The sequence below is a fragment of the Pinus tabuliformis genome, chromosome 4_2 (assembly GCF_031772625.1).
Source record: "Pinus tabuliformis cultivar Carrire ecotype Pingquan chromosome 4_2, CPIR1, whole genome shotgun sequence".
Lineage (NCBI taxonomy): Eukaryota > Viridiplantae > Streptophyta > Pinopsida > Pinales > Pinaceae > Pinus > Pinus tabuliformis.
In genome coordinates this window covers 224816694-224842111 of record NC_142304.1, presented here as the reverse complement: position 1 = coordinate 224842111, position 25418 = coordinate 224816694, and the positions used below count along the sequence as shown (strand labels likewise).

At 38.4% G+C, this 25418-nt stretch overlaps 1 pseudogene; it reads right to left on the bottom strand.

Moving 5' to 3' along the window:
- Positions 1 to 3806: 3806 nt before the first annotated feature.
- Positions 3807 to 5825, bottom strand: LOC149168898 (UDP-glucuronic acid decarboxylase 2 pseudogene; annotated as a pseudogene).
- Between the last annotated feature and the right edge of the window lie 19593 nt (positions 5826 to 25418).

The following is a 25418-nucleotide window of genomic DNA, read 5'->3' as shown; positions in this document are numbered from 1 at the left end:
TGTAAAATGAGTGTGAAGTTGGTGCTTATGACTAGCACGCTTATTATACTCTCCATCCTCCTTTCTTTGCTTCTCTCAGCCATCCGTCGCTTTCAGCCTCCAGCAGAATTTGTTTTGCTGGTTGTTGCACCCCAGCTTTGGAATTGTGTGTCCACTCGGATCACTGCCCCCTGCCTCTACGTTCTTCTCAACATTGTGCTTATCACTCTTGGTGTCTTTTCCCAAACTCCTCCAACCTCCAACGACGATCGACCTCATAATTCTGGATTGAGTGCCGAGATTGAGAGTATTGAGACTAGATCTGATGCCCATATTGATCACAACAATATTATTGTTGAGTCTAAATTAGCTGATCCAGTGGAGGAAATTTTGAGCCCCGCTGCATCTCCAGATCAAGTTCAAAAGCCAACTGCTGCTCTCATAATGGAACCCAGAAGCAGCAGTTTCAAAGATTTAAAGGCCACTATGATGCCGGCTCCTGCTTTATATAAGAAGAAATCAAGATTGAGAAGATCGACGGTAAAACTTTCGAATAATTCCAGAGGGTCTCGCGAGAGCAGGGAGATGATAATTACTGAACCGTGCACTCCGGCGGCGCCCAAAACATCTCTTCCTCAATTGGCTTTGTTCGAGATTTCCACTGATATGGGAAATCAAGCGCACCTTAACGATGAAGTAGCATTGGTGCAAGGTGATGAAGGGAGTAATATGTTGCATGGCGAGGAAGAGGGGATGCCATTGAGCTCGGAGGAACTTTATGTGAAGGCTGAATCATTCATAGGGAATTTCTACCGCCAGCTGAAAATGCAGCGAGAGGACTCTTGGAATCGCCTCTGCGGAATCTACCAAAGGAGTTGCTAGCAGCATGAACAATCCATACTATTCCACAAAATCATCTGCAATACTCGTTTGCCTGGGTATACTGCACTTAGATATTCCGTTTTTGATTGGTGGATGGTCGATCTTATGTGCCGTGCAAGGAAATTAGGAAGGCATGTTGTTCTGAGAATCCGAATATATATATATATATATAAAAAAAGGCTCTGGTTGTCCTTGGTATGTCCAACGCTTATCATAATGCACTGTAGTCTCTTTCGTGATGCTGATGATTTCTTTTGACAATATTCTGTCATTAATGTATTTTCAGATATTTTTTTTATTTAATAAATTAATTGTTTTTAGTGAGATTTTTTGGAATTTTTTTTGGTTTAATTTCTCTAAAATTAAATAGGAATTTATTGAAATTAGAAGTTTGATAGGTAGTTCTGCACAATCGAAGTGCTCTAAGTGTTTTAATGATTTTTCAGGATGCTGAATCCATATGTAGAATCAAAAAAACCAGTTTAAATAACCCAAATGAAAATTTCACCTCAATTTTTCTCAAAAAAATCCAAAAAATCTCACTAAAAACTACTCCTTTAATAAACAGTAAGATTAATGTAATTCGCTTGAAAAAATCTCTTTGGTTTTGGCAGGGCAGAGTTTAGGATAACTAAGGTTCATTCTTTTGTATGGATTTTATGTGAACAGCCAAAGTAAGCAACATGCTAAGTGTTTGTTTCAGAGTTTAGGTTCTACTGGACAACCTCAACTTTTTGTAAATACCTGTTTTCGTGTTAATTAAATTATAACTTTGGCAAACACCTTCCCACCTTTTAAATTATTTCTCCAAGCACTCGTAAATGCTCTACGTCACATGAAGCTGTATATAACACGTGATGCATGGAGCGATAGTCCCTCCCGGGTAAGTTTGATAAAACACCTTCCGAAGTCTATTGGAAAGCTCCCTTAACTAGAACGAAAACAAGCAAAACCACACTTACAACTGGTCACTTATAAAATATAATATATATTTATTAGGTTAACTAGAACGAAAACAAGCAAAACCACACTTACAACTGGTCACTTATAAAATATAATATATATTTATTAGGTAAAAAGAGGCAACAAGCAACAACTGGTCGCTTATTAAAAATAATATATATTTATTAGGTAGAAAGAGGCAACCAGAGAAACCTTCAACAAATGTCAGATACCAGATTTTTTGAACAACCGACATCATTGAAACAGGGGCTTGTGAATAGGAAAAGAAAATTCCATTCCAGTAACACCGATTATATTACTTCTGCCGCTGTTAGTAATACATACTCAGGTACCTATTAAAGAATTGATATTTGATTTTCATTTTCATTTGGGTAAACCAAGTTGAACAATTCCATATGATCCTTATTCTCAGGCTTGGAATCTGAGAAGGTGTTAAGGTGATTCTCTTATCAATTGTTAACTGGAGTAGCCTTGATGTAACAAAAAAAACAACAGAACTTCTTATTGCTTTCATAGCAATTCCATGATTCTCTAAGAAAGAATAAATCACTTAGTCCAAAAGGGAAATGAAAATTACGAGGAGGGCGAGACGGACCCAAAATCTGAAATACAAAGACTAAAAGTCAAGCTCCGCTAGTAATTGCTCTCCTAACATTCAAAAGCCAAATGTAAGAAGCTTTCGATAGAGCATTATCTGAAAGAGACTATTTACTTTGTTGCTTTCTGCACAATGTCAAAAGCCAAATGCAAGAAGCTTTGGACAGAGCATTATCTGAAAGAGACTATTTACTTTGATGCTTTCTGCACAGTATCACCCGTGGGAGAGCTCTCCTCGCTACATGTGCAGGTTTGGAGCAGCCATTTCCGTGGGGTGGTAATAGTCCCCAAGCTTGCACTAATCTCGAGCCAAGGAATGTACTATTAATGATCTATATCTAGTCCCCCAAGCTTGCACTAATATCGAGCCAAGGAATGTACTATTAATGTAGGATGCTCGAGATAATTATATCTATTTTTCTTTGGATCCTTCTCAATGCTCCTTATATTTGTGATTAAAATCAATCTACCTTGATTATATATCCTTGAAGCTTTCTTTTTATTTTTTACTTTTTCATGGAGATGTGTTCAGCATTCTTTTTTTATTTTTTACTTTTTCATAGAGATGTGTTTAGCATTCCCTATGTATTGTGTTTGTTCTTTTGGTAATCTCTTGCTACTTCTTCCTTAGACTGACTCTATACTCTCTAAGCTTTCTTTGATTTTTGTCATTTTGCTAGTCTTTTAGGAGTGCTTTAGCACTTTTAGTATTTCTTTTCTTTGTAATTTTATACACTAGTCAATTTTGGCAATTAGTTGGCATTAATATTTACATTATAATTATAAATTGAATTGTTAGACAGGGTGTGATTTTACCTCTATTTTAAAAATAATGACCTTATTCACCTGGTTAGAGATAAAAATCAGACTTGAATTAAAAAGGAGTTATAGCTCACAGGTGAGTACTGCACCTTGAGACTAAACTCAAACAAAGAGAACTCTCTTAGTACACTCTACTATTCATCAAATGAGCAATTACATCATTAAGTACATTACTAGAGATCACGAAGTTGCAACCAAACTCCTAAACTCTAGGAACAAATCCTAAACTAAGGATATACGTTACAACTTGTGTAACCATTTCTCCATTAATATAAAATAATATTAATTATTTTCAACTTCCCCCCCTTAATGGAGAAAGGATTATCCTGAACTCCTGGCATCCCTCTAAACAATTCAAACTTTACACGCCCAAGAGGCTTAGTAAAAATATCAGCCATGTTATCACAAGTTTTACAATATTTAACACATATCTCTTTTGACTGTAGTTTCTCTGAATGAAACAGAGCTATAGTGCTCTGCTTTTTGTTGCTCCATGCTATGACCCCGAATCCAATGTTGAATGCGTAACCTATGATAGATCTTCGATCATCCAAGTTACTTGCTCAATCGGAATCTGAAAAACCTGCTAGAATAACATCAGAACTGTCAGTGTACAAAATTCCATAATTACTAATACCACTAATATACCTCAACACACTTTTTGCTGCAACCCAGTGACTTTCAAGTGGTTTTGACATGAACTGGCTCAACTTTAAGTTCTGCTGTAATGGTGTTGCTGCTGATCTGCACTGCTCCATTTTGAGCCTTTTCAACAAGCTTCTCGCATACTTCCCTTGAGTAAGAAAGGCTTGTACAGAGTCTTTCCATACCTCCAATCCCAAGCAATAATGAAGGTTTTCGAGGTCTTTCCATCTCATACACTTGTGACATGTGATTTCTTTGATCAGATTGTTAGCATTCCCTCTTATGATCATATCATCTACATACAAAGAAATCAAAATAATTTGCCTCTGTTTATTAAACTTGGTATACAGATTTGGATCATTCAAGCTCCTACGAAAACCATGATGTACAAAAAATGAGTCAATTTTCTCATACCACAACTTGGGTGCCAATTTTAAACCATAAAGTACCTTTTTCAATTTACACTCAAGATGTTTCTGCCCCTTTTTCACAAAACCTTCAGGCTGTACTAAATAAATTTCTTCCTTCAAGTCACCATTAAGAAATGCAAACTTGACATCTAGCTGGTGTAATTGCCATTTGTGTTTTGTTGCTAAGGAAATTAACATTCTAATGGTGTTTAATTTGGCTACAAGAGCAAAGGTGTCATCGAAATCTATTCCCTCTTGCTGTGAGTAACCCTTTACTACCAGTCTAGCTTTAAGTTTCTCTATACTCCCATCTGCATTTATTTTTGGTTTATATAGCCATTTGCATCCTATGGGGGTTTTACCTTTAGGCAATTCAACCAAATACCAAGTATGGTTTCTATTTATTGATTCTATTTCCTCATACATTGCAGCCCTCCATGCATCAGATTTACTTGCTTTCTCATAATTTGCAAGTTCTACAATGTTTAAAAACTTTGACATTAATGCATAGTCTTTCAATTTAGAAAGTAATCGAGTATTCCTACTTGATCTCCTTGGTAGGGGACTTACCTCAAATCTATCTATTTCAGCCTTTTCTGGGCTTGCATTATTGATTACATTTCTTGTTACTTCTTCTTCTTGTTTCTGCTCCTGCTCTTCATCTTCCTCACTGTTTTCTTCCATTAGCAATGGAATGTCCCAATCACTATTAGAGTCATCCTTTCCTTCTTCAACCTGTTCTAGTTCTAATATTGTAAATTCCCCAGGATTCCCAAGACTAAAAGGACCAACATGTTCGCCCTCCATAAGTCGCATAAGGCCTTCAACCAGATCAGAAACGAACTGGAAGCTCTGTGTCTATTTCCCATTTCCATAGACTGTCAAAGGCTCCTTGCGCAAAGCCTGAGCAACAAAATTACTTGCAACCCGACCATCAGCACGGCACATTTGTGGACCGTATGTATTGAAAATTCGAGCAATCCAAACCTCAACATTTGCTGTCCTGTGATAATCCATAGTCAGAGTTTCGGTTGTTCTCTTACCCTCATCATAGCAACTGTTGACTCCAATGGGATTAACATTGCCCCAATAAGCTTCAGTTTGAGGCTGTTAAAGAGGATCTCCATAAACCTCACTAGTACTTGTAAGCAAAAAACATGCCCCAACATGCTTGGCAAGTCTAGATATGTTCAAGATTCCCACATCATTAGTTTTGATAGTCTTCACAGGATTGTGTTTGTAATGCACAGGGGAAGCGGGGCAAGCCAAATGGTAGATCTGATCAAACTCCAACAATAAGGGTTCCACAACATCATGCCTTATCCGTTCAAACCTCGGATTGCCAAAATGAAGAAAAACATTCTCCTTCCTTCCTGTGAAGAAATTGTCGACAACAATAACACTGTCGCATTTTGCCATGAGCCTGACAAGTAGATAACTGCCAACAAAGCCAGCTCCACCCATCATGACAACTCGCAGGGACTTTCTCTTCAAACCTAGGGGCACTTTAGCCCCCGAATTCACCATCGAACCTGAATGATACTGAGCAAACCGAGAAACAAGTGTCTCATAAACAACCCGATGAGGTTTGTCAGGCACAAACATTCCATTTTAATTAACATTAGAAACCAAAAAACCAAGCTGAAGGATAAAGAAAGTCGATGCGATGGCGATTCCTAAAAATAAACAGCAGTCGCTGCTCCCTGAGCAAATAATCTACTGGCCTGATAATAGACCACGTATTTTCTGGCTTAAGAGAGTACTCATCACTGTTATTCATATTGGACTGATAAAATTTCAGATCCTCTGATGAATAAGTCTTCAATGAGCCACCACCGGGCAAGTCTGCTCTGCTACCACCAAAGAGATCAGGAACTCCAATGTGCCACCACCGGGAAAATCTGATCTTCTACCACCGAACAAATCAGGAACACCAATGCGCCACCACCGGGCAAATCCGATCTGCTACCACTGAACAGATCAGGAACTCCAATGCGCCACCACCAGGAAAATCCGATCTGCTGCCACCGAGTAGATCAGGAACTCCAATGCACCACCACCGCGCAACTCTGATCTGTCGCCACCAAGTAGATTATGAACTTCAATGCGCCACCACCGGGCAACTCCGATCTGCTGCCACTGAACAGATCTGAAATTTCAAAGTGCCACCATCGGGCAAGGCCGATCTACAAAAAATTGCAGATCTTCCAAAGAGAAAGAGGCTGGCGCTTCTCGACGGCGAAATACCCATGCTGAAAACAAAATCGATGCCTCTTACGAAATTGGCACGATTAAGGCTTGATTTTCCGCACCAATAGCACTTTCTGGCACGATTATCACTCTCAAAACAACGCCAAATGGTGCGACTGTTCCTTAATAAACAGCGGAAACCCTTTCTTCCGCTCAAAAATGACACGATTGTTTGTGAAGAAACCGCGCCAACCCTATTTTCCGCTCAGAGATGATCAGTCATTTGAGATCTGTCTTCAGGTGTTACTGCAGTCCACCTCATTCTACGAATGCTTCTATACACTCCACCGCCACTACAGTTCTCTAATCAATAATGCATCCTAAAAGAAAATTAAGGCTATCCCTACTATGTGCTCTGATACCAAGATAAAAATAAGACTTGAATTAAAAAGGAGTTACAGCTCACAGGTGAGTAGTGCACTTGGAGACTACACTCAAACAAAGAGAACTCTCTCCGTACACTCTACTATTCATCAAATGAGCAATTACATCATTAAGTACATTACTAGAGACCAAGAAGTTGCAACCAAACTCCTAAACTCTAGGAACAAATCCTAAACTAAGGAGATACGTTACAACTTGTGTAACCATTTCTCCATTAATACAAAATAATATTAATTATTTTCAACTGTTAGGTTTCCCCAATGTCTAATAGGTAGTTGTCGAACATCACAGTTCATCGTTCTAGGGCAATGGTAAAACAAGGAACTGCTTTAAGTCAGGAAACAAGCATTGTTTCCAATTGTCATGCTGGACAAAACAGATATAATCTTCGAAAATATTAGTGATGACAAACCCCCTTCTTCCCTTTTCTTAATTTTCATTTGGAATGAGATAGATCTCATGCATTGCTTATCACCAAACTTAAATCCACCCAATTTAATTACACACAGAAAAACAAGCAAACAAAGTTAAGTTAAAAACGTGTAATTTACAAAATATTGTACAAATTAAGAAAATTATTTTATATAAAATTTGTGTTCCTTTATGATATTCAGAGACCAAAAGCCACGTGAATTGCATGTTTTGGGCTAAATTTAAAAGAGTGGATGAGGTCGATGGTTAAAAGTGTCCAGAATCTGTGAAAAAAACTATCAGAAAATCTTTTAGAGGCAGTCTTTGAATCATGTTTTTGATGGTGGAAATGGATTTAGCACCATCAAAAATATCTAGAATACCTAAAATTATGAATTTTGATAGCTTTTACTTAGATTTACAAAAATCCCTGCCAGATTTTTTCAAAATATGGCCCAAATTTCCATAATTTTCAAAGCAAAAAAACATAATTACTAGATTGGAAAATCTAAAGCATTCGTTGTAACTATAGGGAATAAATGAATGTGCATTTTTCCATTTTTAAGTCGTCCATAACTTCTACAATCTTCTCGATTTCGTGGATTTAGATTTTTGCATCATACGGAGGTAAGGCATTAATTGCAACATTACACCATTTGAAGGAAATGGAAGCCTGAAACGTCTGCCCAGAATGTAACCACGTCTTCCCATATTGTAATGTACATTGGAAAGGTGGAGGAGACAAAGCATGAATTCACACAAAACACAAGTTGCTACTCTTCTATTGATCATACAAAACATGATGATTACAATGAACCTAGTGAAGGGTATTGAAACCTTTTCGAATAGACACTCGCCTAAAATATATTGACATGAAACTACATGCAATCACACACTCAAAGTCGTCTATCACTTAACTCGACTTGACTCAACAGTCAAACACTCAACCACTCAATCTCTCAGTTAACTGACTCTCTATGTTTAGCCAATTCCACATGCGGAAGTAATTACAATTTCTAACACTCCCCCTTATTTACCACTGTGTGATTCAACATGACTCAACATGACTTAACACAACATCTCTACTAATTATTGTCTTCTTTGTGACAAGGTTATACAATATGTAAGCTTTTGATTGACCACGTCTTTTCTGGCTTAAGAGATTACTCATCACTGTTATTCATATTGGACTGATAAAATTTTGATCCTCTGATGAATAAGTCTTCAATGAGCCACCACCGGGCAAGTCTGATCTGCTGCCACCAAACATATCAGGAACTCCAATGCGCCACCACCAGGCAAATCCAATCTGCTACCACCGAACAGATCAGGAACTCTAATGTGCCACCACCGGGCAAATCCGATCTGCTACCACTGAACATATCAAGAACTCCAATGCACCACCACCGGGAAAATCCGATTTGCTGCCACCGAGTAGATCAGGAACTCCAATGCGCCACCACCGCGCAACTCCAATCTGCTGCCACCGAGTAGATCAGGAACTTCAATGCACCACCACCTGGCAACTCCGATCTGCTGCCACCGAACAGATCTGAAATTTCAAAGTGCCACCACCAAGCAAGGCCGATCTGCAAAAAATTGCAGATTTTCCAAAGAGAAAGAGGCTGGCGCTTCTCGACGGCGAAATACCCGCGTCGAAAACAAAATCAATTCATCGTACAAAATTGGCACGATTAAGGCTTGATTTTCCACGCCAATAGCACTTTCTGGCGCGCTGACGCGATTATCACTCTCAAAACAACACCAAATGGTCTGATTGTTCCTTAATAAATAGTGCCAACCCTTTCTTCCACTCAAAAATGGCGCGACTATTTGTGACGAAACCACGCCAACCCTATTTTCCGCTCAGATATGATCAGTCATCTGAGATCTGTCTTCAGGTGTTATTGCAGTCCACCTGATTCTACGAATGCTTCTGTACACTCCACTGCCACTGTAGTTCTGTAATCAATAATGCATTCTAAAAAAAAAATTAAGGCTATCCCTACTCTGTGCTCTGATACCAAGATAAAAATCAGACTTGAATTAAGAAGGAGTTACAGCTCACAGGTGAGTACTGCACCTGGAGACTGCACTCAAACAAAGAGAACTCTCTCGGTAGACTCTACTATTCATTAAATGAGCAATTACATCATTAAGTACATTACTAGAGATCAGGAAGTTGCAACCAAACTCCTAAACTCTAGGAACAAATCCTAAACTAAGGAGATACGTTACAACTTGTGTAACCATTTCTCCATTAATACAAAATAATATTAATTATTTTCAACTGTTAGGTTTCCCCAATGTCTAATAGGTAGTTGTCGAACATCACAGTTCATCATTCCAGGGCAGTGGTAAAACAAGGAACTGCCTTAAGTCAGGAAACAAGCATTGTTTCCAATCGTCATGCTGGACAAGATAGATATAATCTTCGAAAATATTAGTGATGAAAAACCCCCTTCTTCCCTTTTCTTAATTTTCACTTGGAATGAGATAAATCCCATGCATTGCTTATCACCAAACTTAAATCCACCCAATTTAATTACACCCAGAAAAATGAGCAAACAAAGTTAAGTTAAAAACCTGTAATTTAAACAAAATATTGTACAAACTAGGAAAATTACTTTTATATAAAATTTGTGTTCCTTCATGATATTCAAAGACCAAAAGCCACGTGAATTCCATGTTTTGGACTAAATTTAAAAGAGTGGATGAGGTCGATGGTTAAAAGTGTCTGGAATCTGTGAAAACAATTCAGAAAATCTTGTAGAGGTAGTGTTTGAATCATGTTTTTGATGGTGCAAATGGATTTAGCACCATCAAAAATATCTAGAATACCTAAAATTATGAATTTTGATAGCTTTTACTTAGATTTACAAAAATCCATGCCAGACTTTTTCAAAATATGGCCGAAATTTCCATAATTTTCAAAGAAAAAAAACATAATTATTAATTTTCAAAGAAAAAAAACATAATTATTAGATTGGAAAATCTAAAGAATTCGTTGTAACTATAGGGAATAAATGAATGTGCATTTTTCCATTTTTAAGTTGTCCATAACTTCTGCAATCTTCTCGATTTCGTGCATTTAGATTTTTGCATCATATGTAGGTAAGGCATTAATTGCAACATTGCACCATTTGAAGGAAATGGAAGCCTGAAGCGTCTACCTAGAATATAACCACATCTTCCCATATTGTAATCTACGTTGGAAAGGCAGAGGAGACAAAGCATGAATTCGCACAATACACGAGTTGCTGCTCTTCTATTGATCATACAAAACATGATGATTACAATGAACCCAATGAAGGGTATTGAAACCTTTTCAGCTAGACACACGCCTAAAATATCTTGACATGCAACTAGATGCAATCACACACTCAAAGTCATCTATCACTTAACTCGACTTGACTCAACATACAAACACTCAACCACTCAATCACTCAGTTAACTGACTCTCTATGTTTAGCCAATTCCACATGTGGAAGTAATTACAATTTCTAACACTCCCCCTTATTTACCACTGTATGATTCAACATGACTCAACATGACTTAACACAACATCTCTACTAATTATGGTCTTCTTTGTGACAAGGTTATACAATCTGTAAGCTTTTGATTGACCACATCTTTTCTGGCTTAAGAGAGTACTCCTCACTGTTATTCATATAAGACTAATAAAATTTCTGATCCTCTGATGAATAAGTCTTCAATGAGCCACCACCAGGCAAGTCTGATTTGTTGCCACCAAATAGATCAGGAACTCCAATGCGCCACCACTGGGCAAAACCAATCTACTACCACCGAACAGATCAAGAACTCCAATGCGCCACCATCGGGAAAATCTGATCTGCTACCACTAAACAGATCAGGAACTCCAATGCACCACCACTAGGCAAATCTGATCTGTTTCCACCTAGTAGATCAGGAACTCCAATGCGCCACCACCAGGAAACTTCGATCTGTTTCCACCGAGTAGATCAGGAACTTCAATGTGCCACCACCGAGCAACTTCGATCTGCTGCCACCAAACAGATCTGAAATTTCAAAGTGCCACCACCGGGCAAGGCCGATCTGCAAAAAATTGCAGATCTTCCAAAGAGAAAGAGGCTGGCGCTTCTCGACAGAGAAATACCCGCGCCGAAAACGAAATCGATGCGTCTTACGAAATTGGCACTAGTAAGGCTTGATTTTTCATGCCAATAGCACTTTCTGGCATGCTGGCACGATTATCGCTCTCAAAACAACGCCAAATGGTGCGAATGTTCCTTAATAAATAGCGCCAACCCTTTCTTCCGCTCAAAAGTGGTGTGACTATTTGTGACAAAACCACGCAACCCTATTTTCTGCTCAGAGATGATCAATCATCTGAGATCTGTCTTCAGGTGTTACTGCAGTCCACCTGATTCTACGAATGCTTCTATACACTCCACCGCCACTACAATTCTGTAATCAATAATGCATCCTAAAAAAAAAAAATTAAGGTTATCCCTACTCTATGTTCTGATACCAAGATAAAAATCAGACATGAATTAAAAAGAAGGAGTTACAGCTCACAGGTGAGTACTGCACCTGGAGACTACACTCAAACAAAGAGAACTCTCTCCGTACACTCTACTATTCATCAAATGAGCAATTACATCATTAAGTACATTACTAGAGATCAGGAAGTTGCAACCAAACTCCTAAACTGTAGGAACAAATCCTAAACTAAGGAGATACGTTACAACTTGTGTAACCATTTCTCCATTAATACAAAATAATACTAATTATTTTCAACTGTTAGGTTTCCCCAATGTCTAATAGGTAGTTGTCGAACATCACAGTTCATCGTTCCAGGGCAGTGGTAAAACAAGGAACTGCTTTAAGTCAGGAAACAAGCAATGTTTCCAATCGTCATGCTGGACAAAACAGATATAATCTTCGAAAACATTAGTGATGACAAACCCCCTTCTTCCCTTTTCTTAATTTTCATTTGGAATGAGATAAATCACATGCATTGCTTATCACCAAACTTAAATCCACCCAATTTAATTACACCCAAAAATACGAGCAGACAAAGTTAAGTTAAAAACCTATAATTTAAACAAAATATTGTACAAATTAAGAAAATTACTTTTATATAAAATTTGTGTTTCTTTATGATATTCAGAGACCAAAAGCCACATGAATTCCACGTTTTGGACTAAATTTAAAAGAGTGGATGAGGTCGATGGTTAAAAGTGTCTGGAATCTGTGAAAGGAAATTCAGAAAATCTTCTAGAGGCAGTGTTTGAATCATGTTTTTGATGGTGGAAATGGATTTAGCACCATCAAAAATATCTAGAATACCTAAAATTATGAATTTTGATAGCTTTTACTTAGATTTACGAAAATCCCTGCCAGATTTTTTCAAAATATGGCCGAAATTTCCATAATTTTCAAAGCAAAAAAACATAATTATTAGATTGGAAAATCTAAAGCATTTGTTGTAACTATGGGGAATAAATGAATGTGCATTTTTCCATTTTTAAGTCATCCATAACTTCTGCAATCTTCTCGATTTCGTGGATTTAGATTTTTTCATCATACAGAGGTAAGGCATTAACTGCAACATTGCACCATTTGAGGGAAATGGAAGCCTGAAACATCTGCCAAGAATGTAACCACGTCTTCCCATATTGCAATCTACGTTTGAAAGGTGGAGGAGACAAAGCATGAATTCACACAAAACACAAGTTGCTGCTCTTCTATTGATCATACAAAACATGATGATTACAATGAACCCAGTGAAGGGTATTGAAACCTTTTCGACTAGACACTCACCTAAAATATCTTGACATGAAACTACATGCAATCACACACTCAAAGTTTTCTATCACTTAACTCGACTTGACTCAACACTCAAACACTCAACCACTCAATCACTCAGTTAACTGACTCTCTATGTTTAACCAATTCCACATGCGGAAGTAATTACAATTTCTAACACTCCCCCTTATTTACCATTGTATGATTCAACATGACTAAACATGACTTAACACAACATCTCTACTAATTATGGTCTTATTTGTGACAAGGTTATACAATTTGTAAGCTTTTGATTGCTCACTATAACCAATGAATATGCATTTTTCACTTTATCATCCAATCTTCCTCTTCACTCCTTAGACACCTGCACATAAGCTACATATTCAAATACTCTGAGATGAGATACGTTGCAATACATACATGACCATGCTTGTTCTGGTACTCTTTTCATCACACTCTTTGTACGAGATCTCTTGATCACATAAATAGCACATGCCACTGCTTCTGCTTAATACTCATTAGACAAGTTTCTTCCTTTCAACATGTTTCTTACCATGTTTATAATTATCCTATTCTTTCTCTCTGCTACACCATTCTGTTGGGGTGTGTATCTAGTTGTAAATTGTCTCATAATTCCATGTTTTTTACAATAATCATGGAATTCCTTTGAGACATATTTGCCACCACGATCTGACCTCAATACCTTGATTTGTCGATCACTTTGGTTCTTTGTTAAGGCTTAGAATTCTTTGAGCTTTGCAAAAGTTTTAGACTTTTGCTTCGAGAAGTAAACCCAAGTATTTCTGTTGTAGTCATCGATGAGAGTGAGGAAGTAACAACTTTCACCAATCAACTATGTCGTCATAGGTCCACAGAAGTCTATATGCACTAGCTCAAGAGGTTGCCTTTCTCTGAATGAAACTCACTTTGGAAAACTTTCACGATGTTGCTTTCCCAAGATGCAACATTCACAAGCACTAGCAGGTTCTTTGATGGGAGGTAACCCTCTAACCATCTATTTCTGTTGCAACAATCTTAAAGTGCCATAACCAATAATCATCGGAACATGCAACTGTAAAAGAACTCACCTGACCACTGTAATTCGAAAGAGGAAAGAGTCTATTCCTCGTCATTTGCACCTTCGCTATTAGTTTCTTGCTAGGGGGATTTTCATATATAACACATTCTTGACCTTCAAAGATAACTTTGTATGCTTTCCGTGTCAATTGACCAACCCTTAACAAATTATGTTTGAGACTAGGAACATAATATGCCTTTGAGATTGTCTTCGGCTCCCCTTGTTTGGTTAGAATGTTGACCACTCATTTGCCATCTACTTCCACAGTCTTGTCAGTCCCCAAATTTACCTCTGTTTTCACAGATTGATCAAAATTTGCAACCAAATCCTTGTTCTCAGTCATGTAGTTACTGCAACCACTGTCTAACAACCAAACACTAGCAGAAGGTTTATGCATGGTATGACAAGCTCAGAACATGGAGTTAGAACTCTCTGTAGTGACATTAGCTCTCTGGTTCCCTTGATCAGGTATCTTCTTTCTGCAATCATGAGCATAGTGACCAATTTTTTTTCAATAATAACATCTCACCTTTGATTTGTGAACTCTTTGATTATTGTTGAAGCTTCTGTAGTTGCTTCCACTTTCATGTTCATGCTCTTCTCGCTCTTTATATACCAATTTTTTGGAAAGGTTGAGGAGACAAAGCATGAATTCACACAAAACATGAGCTGCTCCGTTTCCATTGATCACACAAAACATGATCATTACAATGAATTTGGTGAAGGGTATTTAAACCTTTTCGACTAGACACTTTCCTAAATATCTTAACATGCAATTACATGCAATCACACACTCAAAGTCGTCTATCGCTTAACTCGACTTGACTTAACACTCAAACAATCAACCACTCACTCTCTATGTTTAACCAACTCCACTTGTGGAAGAAATTACAATTTCTAACAACCTACTCCAGACATCAGCGCCGACTGTTAGAATTTTTAGCCACGTAAGATCCATTGATTCTCGTTAATGGATCTTCAAATTGAGCTCGTCTACCACATCGTAATTGTGAAGAAATTGAGCTCATCTACCACATCCGGAGCGATCTTCACTCAGTGTCTCCAGGTCAAAAAGGGCGAATTTCCGTAAAAGCAGTCGGCCAGAGAGCCATTGTCCGTATACTCGAAGACCAGGTATGAATGTGTCTATGCGACACAGAACACTAAAAGGCGAAATAGGTTGAAGTGGTAGAGCTTTTCAAGAATTTTGACTTCTTGTGAGACGTTACGCTCCATTTTCTTCAACGCCACCGGGGTTTCTTCGATGATGTCGCGGTAGACGAAGCCAAAAATTCTGTTCAGTGAACTGAAATTCCCGGTCGCCGTTTCAATTCTTCCATTTTTTATAGTGGTAAAGTTTCCCCAATTTTTCTTAATTCGACAACAAGCTCATCGGATAAAGTTGTTGGCGTCACAGTTGCCTGATTTGCTATCTTGATTCATGAGCTCGATTGCTCAATGAGGTGCTGGTGTCTTTTTTCTTAATACAAGACCTAGTGATCATCATTGTGAGTATCAGTTGTTGTTTCTCTTGCTTGTAGAGAATGGCGGACTTGGTGCTGTCAGGGCTTTCTGATCTATCATGTTTGTGAATATTCATTGTTGTTCTACTTGTATAGGATGGTGAACTTGATGATGTTGGGGCACTATGATCTATGCAGAGAAGACCTTGTGAATCGGTCATGAATTTGTGGGTTGAGCTTGTCCAGGACCTGGACAGAGAATGAAATAGAAACTTGTGTTGTATGCAGCTTGTGTGTGACATATAAGTTGTGTTTTATTTTTAGACTTGAGGGTCCTCAAATGTGAGGGGCATGGCAAAATCTGCAGAAGAGGGCTTTGCTCTGACCAGACATGTAAGTGGAACAAAGGGATACATGGCACCTGAATATATTGTCCATGTTCTCGTGACTCGAAAGCTTGATGTCTTCTCCTTCGGGGTCGTCATGGTGCAGCTTCTCTCAGCCAAACCAGTTGTTTTGTGCCATAGCCCGTTGGGACTGTCCACTTCTAAGAAATCCCAAACATGTGGTGGGGTCAAGGAAATGGAAAGCATGAGGTTGGGGCTTGGCTGAACTTTCCCATCCAAGCCAAGATACACATGGAATAGGCATGACCTCAAAGTTCAAACTACTTGCTTCAAGAAATGGATGTTATGGGGTTGATCATGATGGTCTGGGGTTGATCTCTACTTGTTCAAGCAGGCTTGGTTGGATGAATTTATAGATTTGAAATTTGATGAATGTTGGATAAAATGTTTATTTAATGAAAACTAAAAATATATGACTTATGCGAAATTAACCAGAGAAGGCTGCACATATCTGTTGATGCAGTCTCCATGACTCTTAACAGGAGAAGGTTGCACAAATATTTGTTGAGGCAATCTCCATGACTTCAAGCCTATGGTATACTACTGAAGTATGAATGCGCGCCTGTGTTATACTACTAAAGCATGTGTTATACTACTGAAACATGACTACGCTCTTAGGGTACAACATTGAAGCAAAAAAATCTGGGCTACTTTTTGGAATTCTTCAAATTATGAGAACAATAATTTGCATTTTGCAAAATGGTTCTTTTAGATTATGAGAACAATTATTCACATTTTGCAGAATGGTTTTCCAAGGGGCTCGGGACATTACTATCCTTACCAAGAAATGGTTAAATGATTGTTAACCATAGTTATAGTGCTAGCAAGTTTAGGGCAGATGTTGGTGGTAGACAAAAGCGATGTGAGATGTAAATAAAGATATAGAAAAGCATGACAGACAAAGACAATGGCAAGTGTATAGGCAAAAATGTTTTCTTTTCTTATAAAACTGAATGATATATTATGTATTATGAAATTGAATGAAGCAATTTGACAACATAAAATTAAAAGCAATTATCTTAAATTTTATCAAAATCATACAATCTCCTCGAGACTAATGGTACAAAATGAAAGTTTAGATAAACATTGGTTTGGAAGAGTATTTTTTTAAACATCCTCTAAAGCGTGGAATGTATTAGGTGATCAATGTCATTTAATATTACCTTAGCGCCTCTATCAATCACTATAGACCTTGCTATGTGGAAGGCAAGGACTAATAATTGGGCGAAAGCACTTTTAAATGCTCCATGTCCCATGAATGAAATGTTTATATGAAGTTTTATTAAAATTTATAATTTATTATATCAATAAAAGGTATATTGTAATAAACTAATTTCTGAGTTTCAATTAATTGTTGGAATAAAGATAAAAATATTCAAATATTAAATCACATATTTCTTGATTATAAAATTAAATTTTATTTTTACTGAATTTATATTATAATTTTATAATTAGTTAAAAATCATTATATAACTAATTTTATGGAATTTAAAATTTATTTAGCAAAATATAAAAATTATTTAAAAATATTAAAAATTAAAAAAAACCTCATGTTTTAGATCTCATGGCATTTAATGAGTTGCTACTGTGGTGATAATTAATTCCATTTCTTTGTGCAGTTTACTAACACCTCATCATTTAACTCTTTAACTCTAGTTAACACACCACGTGGTCCGTTTCTTTGTGCAGTCCACTAACACCTCATCATTTAACTCTTTAACTCCGGTTAACACATCATTGAGCTCAGTTATCTATGTAACACCTCATTATTTAACTTTTAAACTCCTGTTAATATTATTCAGTTTAGTTTAGTTGTTTTTTGAAAGTTTTTGGAAATTTTTATGGTATGTTTTTCTGGTCTAATTTTTTTAAAATCTAGCAAGAATTTATTGAAATCATAAATTTGATAGATAATCTCTCCACAATTCAAATACTCTAAAAAATTTCAAGGTGCTGAATCCATATATAAAATCAAAAAAACAGTTTAAATGACACTAATTAAAATTTAACTTTAATTTTTTCAACTAAATTCCAACATCAAAAAATCTCACTAAAACAACTCCTTTTAATAAGTGTGGGGCATTCACATCAAATAGATCATAAAAAGGTAGGTTTTGATTGTGACCTTTAATGGAGTATGAAAAAGGCAAGTTGCGATGGAACTAAATTTCAAATTATTTTATCAATTTAAAATTATAAATGAAAGTTAATATTTTTAAATTTGATGTTAAATTAATTTTTTATTTATATTTTTTAATATTAATTTAAAATTAAATATAATAGTTGATAAATATTTAAAATATAATATAATATAAAAAATAGTTTTAAAATTATTAAAAAATATAAAATGAATTATTAATATATATTGATGATGATGATGGTTAACATCTACTGAGACCAAATTTTGGTTTATCGGACCTAAAGAAACGAATTATTTAATTTGATTTAAGATTTTATTTTTATGCTCAAAAAGCTTGGAGAGAAGTCTCCCTGGTTCACTATAATTTTGACATCGTAAAAGGCTAGGAAGGTTAGTGTTGCAACAAATATTATGAAACTGAGTGTTATAGACAATTTTGTGCCTTACAGCAACATGCATGAATTGTCAATAATCCAAGGGATCCAAAGTTCCCTAAACATGATGTTCTTACCCCTAGAGGAACAAGGTCAGCAAACCAACAGCTCTCAGATCAGTTCTCCACCTGAAAACACTCAAAAACAAGCAATCCTGAAATCAAAGCAGGTGCTCCACTAGGCTTCTGCGCTGAAACACAACTCCTCCATGGTGTACCTGCGTTGCAAAGCAGGTAGAACAAAGGCCACCTGCGTTGAGCGAGTTTGGACATGTGGCACACTGAGTCATTGCTCTGGAATCTTCCAAAAATGACACTTGGATCAGGGATTTCGCCTTGTGATGAGTCAGAGGCTCTGTTTCTCCAAGTGGAAGCAAGGTTCTCCAAGTGGACTCAAGAACTGAAGATCAACTAAAGATTAACTGAAGAGAGAGAGGACACAAGGCAGCTACACATCAGTTGCAAGCTGACTCATCCTTTCTCAATTCATCTATATATTGAGCTCTCTCCTATGAGCTCAGGAGGCTGGAATTTTGTGCAAAGTAATGATATGCTGTTGGTTTCACTATAGAGCTATTGGGTGATTGCTTGAGGGAGGTGAAGAGGAGAAATTCTTTCTGCTGGGAGGTGTTGCTGGATTGGAGCCTTCAATGGTTGTAACACTCTCAGAACCTTTACTTCTTCATTAATAAAAGCTATTGAGGTTCTTCTATATGCTGTTGTTTCAATGATATATTGTGATAATTGTATATTTGATTTACTCTAATCCTTGAATCAGTTATGATTGCATGTTGCTTGTAGTTTCCTTCTTTGTCATTTTGCAGGATCTCATTGTAGCTGGGCCAGCAAAAGAGCAAGGAGCTGGGAGCAAGCAGCCAAAGAGAAGAGTTTGGATTCGACATTAAGCGCAAGGCAACGGTTAGTGCATTTCCTCATTCTCTCTTGCTTTCATAAAGAAGTAAACCTTCAGTAGTTTCCTTTACAGTTGTTGCTGAGGTACTATGACCCTTAGAGTGGGATAGGGTCATCCGAATCGGATACTTTTCCCTACAACAAACTGGCGACTCCGCTGGGGATCGTATCCGTTTGATTGTGTTTGTAGTATTTTGCTATTCATTTCCTGAACAAAAGAGTACCAAATCGAAAAGCTTTTGACTATATCAAAAGCGAAGTAGAGGGCAACTACTCTAGCTCATTTCTGAGCAAGTTCATGATTTGAAGAGCTGATCTACAAGGATCCTTGTAAGCTCTTAGTGATAGCTTTTCACCTTCCTTATCATCCCTTTGAGTGTGCTTGACTGTTTGCTTCTGATTTGAGCAAAAACTGTGCATTTTTGAGAAAATTATGACCCGGAAACTGTGAAAACGCAACTTTCGTTTTCCAAAGCAGGTAGTACACAGGCTACCTGCTTTGCAACGCAGGTCCCGAAGGGGCTACCTGCGCTGAGAGCCAGACTGGCTGTGCAGCACCTGCGTTGGCCCAATTTTGCCTAGTGTTGTTGGGGTTTCCTCCTTTTCTCTTGCCTGTTTTCACTATAGATTTGGCTGCCAGTTACCAGTCTTGCACCTGTTCTGAAACCAACATTACTTGCCATCATTCTGCCTCTGTTATATAACGAAATTGTACTTGTTCTTTTATATTTCTTACTCATTTACAATTTCCCATAACGAAGAGTAAACTAGTCTTGCTTTTGGCCTCTTAGATCTGAACCTGTGTTAGGCATTTTGCTGGTCTAAAGAGTTAGCTTGTTTGTTGTCCATAGCTGATTAGTCATTTTACTTTCGTCATTATGGTTTGATTTCATGCATTTCCAGTGATTAAGCAAGTAAATCTTAAGGTGTCTTTTGATTTTGGACAAGCTTGTTTGTTTTCACTTTAAATCGAAATCAAAGTTATATAACAACTTTCTTTTTGTAACCCATCTACATTAAGAAAGGGAAAAGAAAATACATGCATTGTGCATTTTGCATTTGACTGTTTGCTTGACGATTTAGGAAAAATTTGCATTTAGTGTGTGCTCTATGATCTGTGTGAAAAGATTTGCCTTTCTTTTCCCTCAGTAGTTAAGGTTTTCAAAGTTGAAAGATTGAAAAGTTTGCTTCTCATCTTAGACTGCATTCAGGAATTTGTTACATACATCTCGTGGTGATCCTTAAAGGCAAACTGCTAAGCAAGATCAACATTAAAATAAATCCAATTTACATAACAACGCTTTGTAACATAACGCAAACACATAGAGGTCTAGGTAGAGACGTGTTCCGGCGTCGTTAAACATAGTGACTGTCGATCTCTACAAAGGTGGGTGATTCCTCCTGAGAGTCGGTGGCACTAATACGGACTTGTGCTCCCACGTACCGTCGCGTATATATTGGGAGACCCCTATAGGCAATTATCCTTTATCCATAGGAAGCCGTGTCAGCCGCCCTACTGATCGTGATGCAGTGAACACAACATTCACGAAGATCGACCACCCGTACCGTAAAACGTATTCTGTGGTTTCGCGAAAAGTTTGGCACACCCTCTGCCTAGAACTCCAGAGAAGTTTCTTTTGGCCTTTTTCAAACTCTATAACTGAAAAAGTCCATCTGAGCATTTGTCACTTCGGGCTCGTTAAAACATCGAAGGCGACTAGAGTCATCTTTAGCTTTTTCTCGACTCTTAAAACATGAAAAAGCAAGTTTGTGTCTAAAAGCGTCGTTAATAAAATTTATTTTAAACGGAACATAATCACCTGTTATTCCCACGTTGATCTTTCAGTTGAAAAGTATGGAGCCCACCAACCAAGGAAGTAACCTTGGCAGAAGTCCCAATCCCTTCTCCTCTTGGGGAGATGTTGGTGCGCCTCATATGGCCACATTGTCACTTCCAGGATTGACAATTGGCCTACCTGTATGGCTCTTTTCAACTAATGTAGTTCAGATCGCCACTAATCCTGAGCAGTCGAATCAACAGTCAGACCAGTCTAGAACTACCCACCAGCCTTCCACTTCTTACAATTCTTCCTCTGATCCTTCATCTTCACAAGGTAGAGCCGGCAAAAGTCAGCCTCCCATGGAGAAGAAGGAAAAGAAGAAAAGAGAAAAGAAGCAGAAGGGGCCTATGGCGAAGGCGACTGGGGGCAAGCAAAAGACAGCTGACAAAAATCCACACACTGCACCGACCGGGCCTAAATCGCCATGTGTCATTTGCAAAGGGGCCCACTTCCATCGTGATTGTCCTTGTATTCCCCGGATACTAAGGGACTGGTCCCCAAGGTTGCACAATCCGGTAGCATCAACCTCTGGTAGTCATGTTGATTGCAGTCCGTCAACTAGCGAGAGTGAAGGATGAAGAGGGAGACCAAGATCACCCTGTATGTTGTGTGAAGGCGATCATGCCATCCACCGATGTCCATTCTTAGATGAGGCAAAGAGAGTTTTGGAAGATCGTCCGGTTTCACCGTTACGACTTCCTCCTGGATACCAAAAACTCGCGCCTAATCCTTCGATAGTTGAAAATCCAGCTGACCCGCTCAAGTGGTCGGTTGAAGTGTCGGTCATTGAGAATGAACCTGCTGAATCCAGACCAGACGAAAGTCTAAAGGTCGAAACGGCAGTCGACCCGGTTCTTCCTTCAGAGGTTTCATCCTCCAATGACTCCGTCATTGAAGACCCATCTTCAAATGACACCCTCACTGAAGAGGATAAGGATGACACCGTCCATATTCTTTTCATCAACACAGACTCTGATGAGCATCAGGGCAATGCGCCCATTCCTTTATCGCAGGAAGGAACATCGTCAGGGTCATATCCGGCCGTATATTCGGTCCCACCACCAAGCAACCTAGTTGTATCCTTTGATTGGAATCAACTAGGCAGACCCCGGTTACCAGCCAGTATCCCATTCAGAATCATAGTCCAAATCTACAGAATGGTGATGGCTGGAACTATCATTGATGAAGGGGCATCTGTGAGTATCCTTTCCTCTATTGCTTGGAAAGCACTGGGTTGCCCGGCGCTTTTACCTGAGATAAGAAATCTATCAGGTTTTGATAAAGGAACCAGTCACCCGTTAGGGATTCTCCCCAATGTTCCAGTTACATTGAAAGGGAAGACAGTTCATATGAACATCATGGTCGTCCAGGGACCCTTGGTTTATAACTTACTCCTTGGACGAGACTATATATATTGCATGGAGGCAATAGTGTCCTCGCTCTTTAGAGTCATGTGTTTTCCGCACGAAGGAAGAATGGTCAAGCTCGTAGACCAACTTTCATTTCCAGGATCACGCATCGCAAATAGTCAAATACCATCCCTTAACGGTTTATTCACTCAAGGAATGCCACCACCCCCGGTTCTACTTCCCGATGAATGCGAGTAATTCGGAAAGAAAGAACTGGGACCCAGGGGGCATGCACCCTGGCCTGCCTTGGGCAGAGAAAACCTTGGGTATAAAGTTAATTTCCGTAGAAGAATGGACTAGTCCGTACCCCGTCCGAAAAAGGAAGAGAGGGTTGTTCTAGGATAAAATTCTTTTGTCAAAGTTATGTGAGTGAAAAGATCGTCTCCCTTTGTCTAAAAAAGTAGGCTCTCCTAAGGAGGAGATCCATTTGTGGCAGCAAGTAGCCACCATCTTTGAATGTCAAGCCTCACCCATTAAAACAATATGTTTTGAAGGATAAGTAGGGGCAGTCTCCAAAGAAAGAGATGAAATTGCTGAAACAAGTAGTCACCATCCTTAGCAACCTAATGATAGACATCGCTGAAAAGAGAGTTTAGTTTGCGGCAGCGAACAAAACCATTTTTCGGATAATAAGTAAGAGGACAGAATCTCGAAATTATACTTTATACCTGGGGGCATGCAAACCTTTTGGAGTGCAAGCACGGGACGACTATTTATTTTTTAAATTTTTAGGTCCTCCCTTTAAACCTGTAGGTCTAACCCGTTAAACTCGTAGGATTAGCCGTTTCCAGCTTGCATAAAGAAAGGATGAAGGGCAAAAGTTAAAACCTGCCAAATTGGAGTAATTAGTGAGGTATCGCTCCTTAAATAAGATTACCTCACCTAAGGCATTCCTTGTATTAAGACTGGTATAAATCGAGCAGTTTTAGCAATGTTCATGCTCGTTAAAAAATAAACGCAAGAATCGAGCAGTTTTTATACAGAGTTCATGCTCGTTAAAAAATAAACATAAATTGTGAGCAATCTTTCCCTACAGTTCAAGCTCATCCAGAAAAAATGAACCGGTAAATAACCTTGGTAAATGTAACCTTTGACAGCCATATTAAAAGCCCTTGGTCGTGTTTATATGCCATCACCTCCATCCGTTCATTTGGCCAATCGTTCATCTCCATATGTTTGTTTACCCATTTTGAGGAACAGCTGCGAAGAGTGATTTCACTTAGCCATCCTTGTGACACTGTCGTGATTGGAAAATTCCAACCTGTACCTGGAATCTGCTGCTATCCCTGTTTATCACTCGTTCCTCAAAAGACGAGTCTTCTTTGAGCTCTTTTCACTGACTCGTAAAATATGAAAAGTTTGCCGAGTTTTGGCCTTCCAGCTCATTAAAAGGACCGGAAGAGCTATCCCTCCTCTAGATTTTAATCTTTTTGGACCTGAGGGATTATTGCACAAAAAGATCGAGCGCTTGTTTTGTTCGGCTCGTTAAAGAAATCGAAAATTCATCCCTTCTGTATTGTTTTATACTTTTTTGGACTTAAGGGATTAGATGACGAAAAAGGAATTTTGGAGTTAACTTTCCGTACCTTTTCAGACTCTCTAAAAATGAAAAGGACCGAGTTTTCCTTGTCGTTAGACTCGTTAAAATGATTAAATAGCGACAAACTTGTCTTTAGACGAGAACGAGTTTCCCTATCGCTAGGCTCGTTAAAACATAGCGATGGGCTTGCCCGAAGGGCAGGTTATAGAACAAGCATATGTTATCCTCCTCAAGCTTGACAAAAATAAAGAGGTACTGGTCAGCAATGACTGGGGAAAAATTGGGAGAACCTCACAGCATTAATGGTAACAAGTCGCTCTTGAACATGACACTTTGTCCTCCGTATCACATCGGGTTGGGTTGTTTCATTCACCGGTCTCATAACCATGGTCCTCGCCACACCATCCACAATTGGGGTAATGCTACCAATCCATCACATCAGTGTCGTTATATGTTCAAGAGATGTGGTTCTGCAAAGAGTCAACCGTGTCCCATCCACTGCCATACATTATCCTTCATCCACTTCATGACCGCCACCCTAAATCATACATCACAGTTTGTTTTCACCTCATCACAATCACTAGCTCCGTTCCGTGTCACTGATGTGGGATTCATTAAGGCCCTCCTTTGACGGATCGCTCCTTGTCGACATCAGCTCATTATCCAAGGAGTTGATCTAGGAACACCCCCTTCAGTACTTTGAAGCTTGCATGCCTCAATGGCAAGTTTCTCACTTCCGGCGACAGGTATACATCAATGACCTTCGACCAGAAGATTTTACATGGTGGTCGACGCCAAGTCCTTTATTCCCACCATGTGAATTGTACTGCCGTACCTTGAGGGTCATCATCCTTATCGGTGATTCCTCTCGCGCTTGTTAACGGTTTACATCACTGACCGGTAATCAAGCGATGTCTTTCCATGTTCGACTTCAAAAAATTCTCACATGGATCGACTTGTACATCGAGTGAAGATCGGAAGAGATTGAAGACCCCGGATCTAGTTTCATCCATCCGGGCTGCGATATATATTCAGGATATAAATACATTTGATATGTAC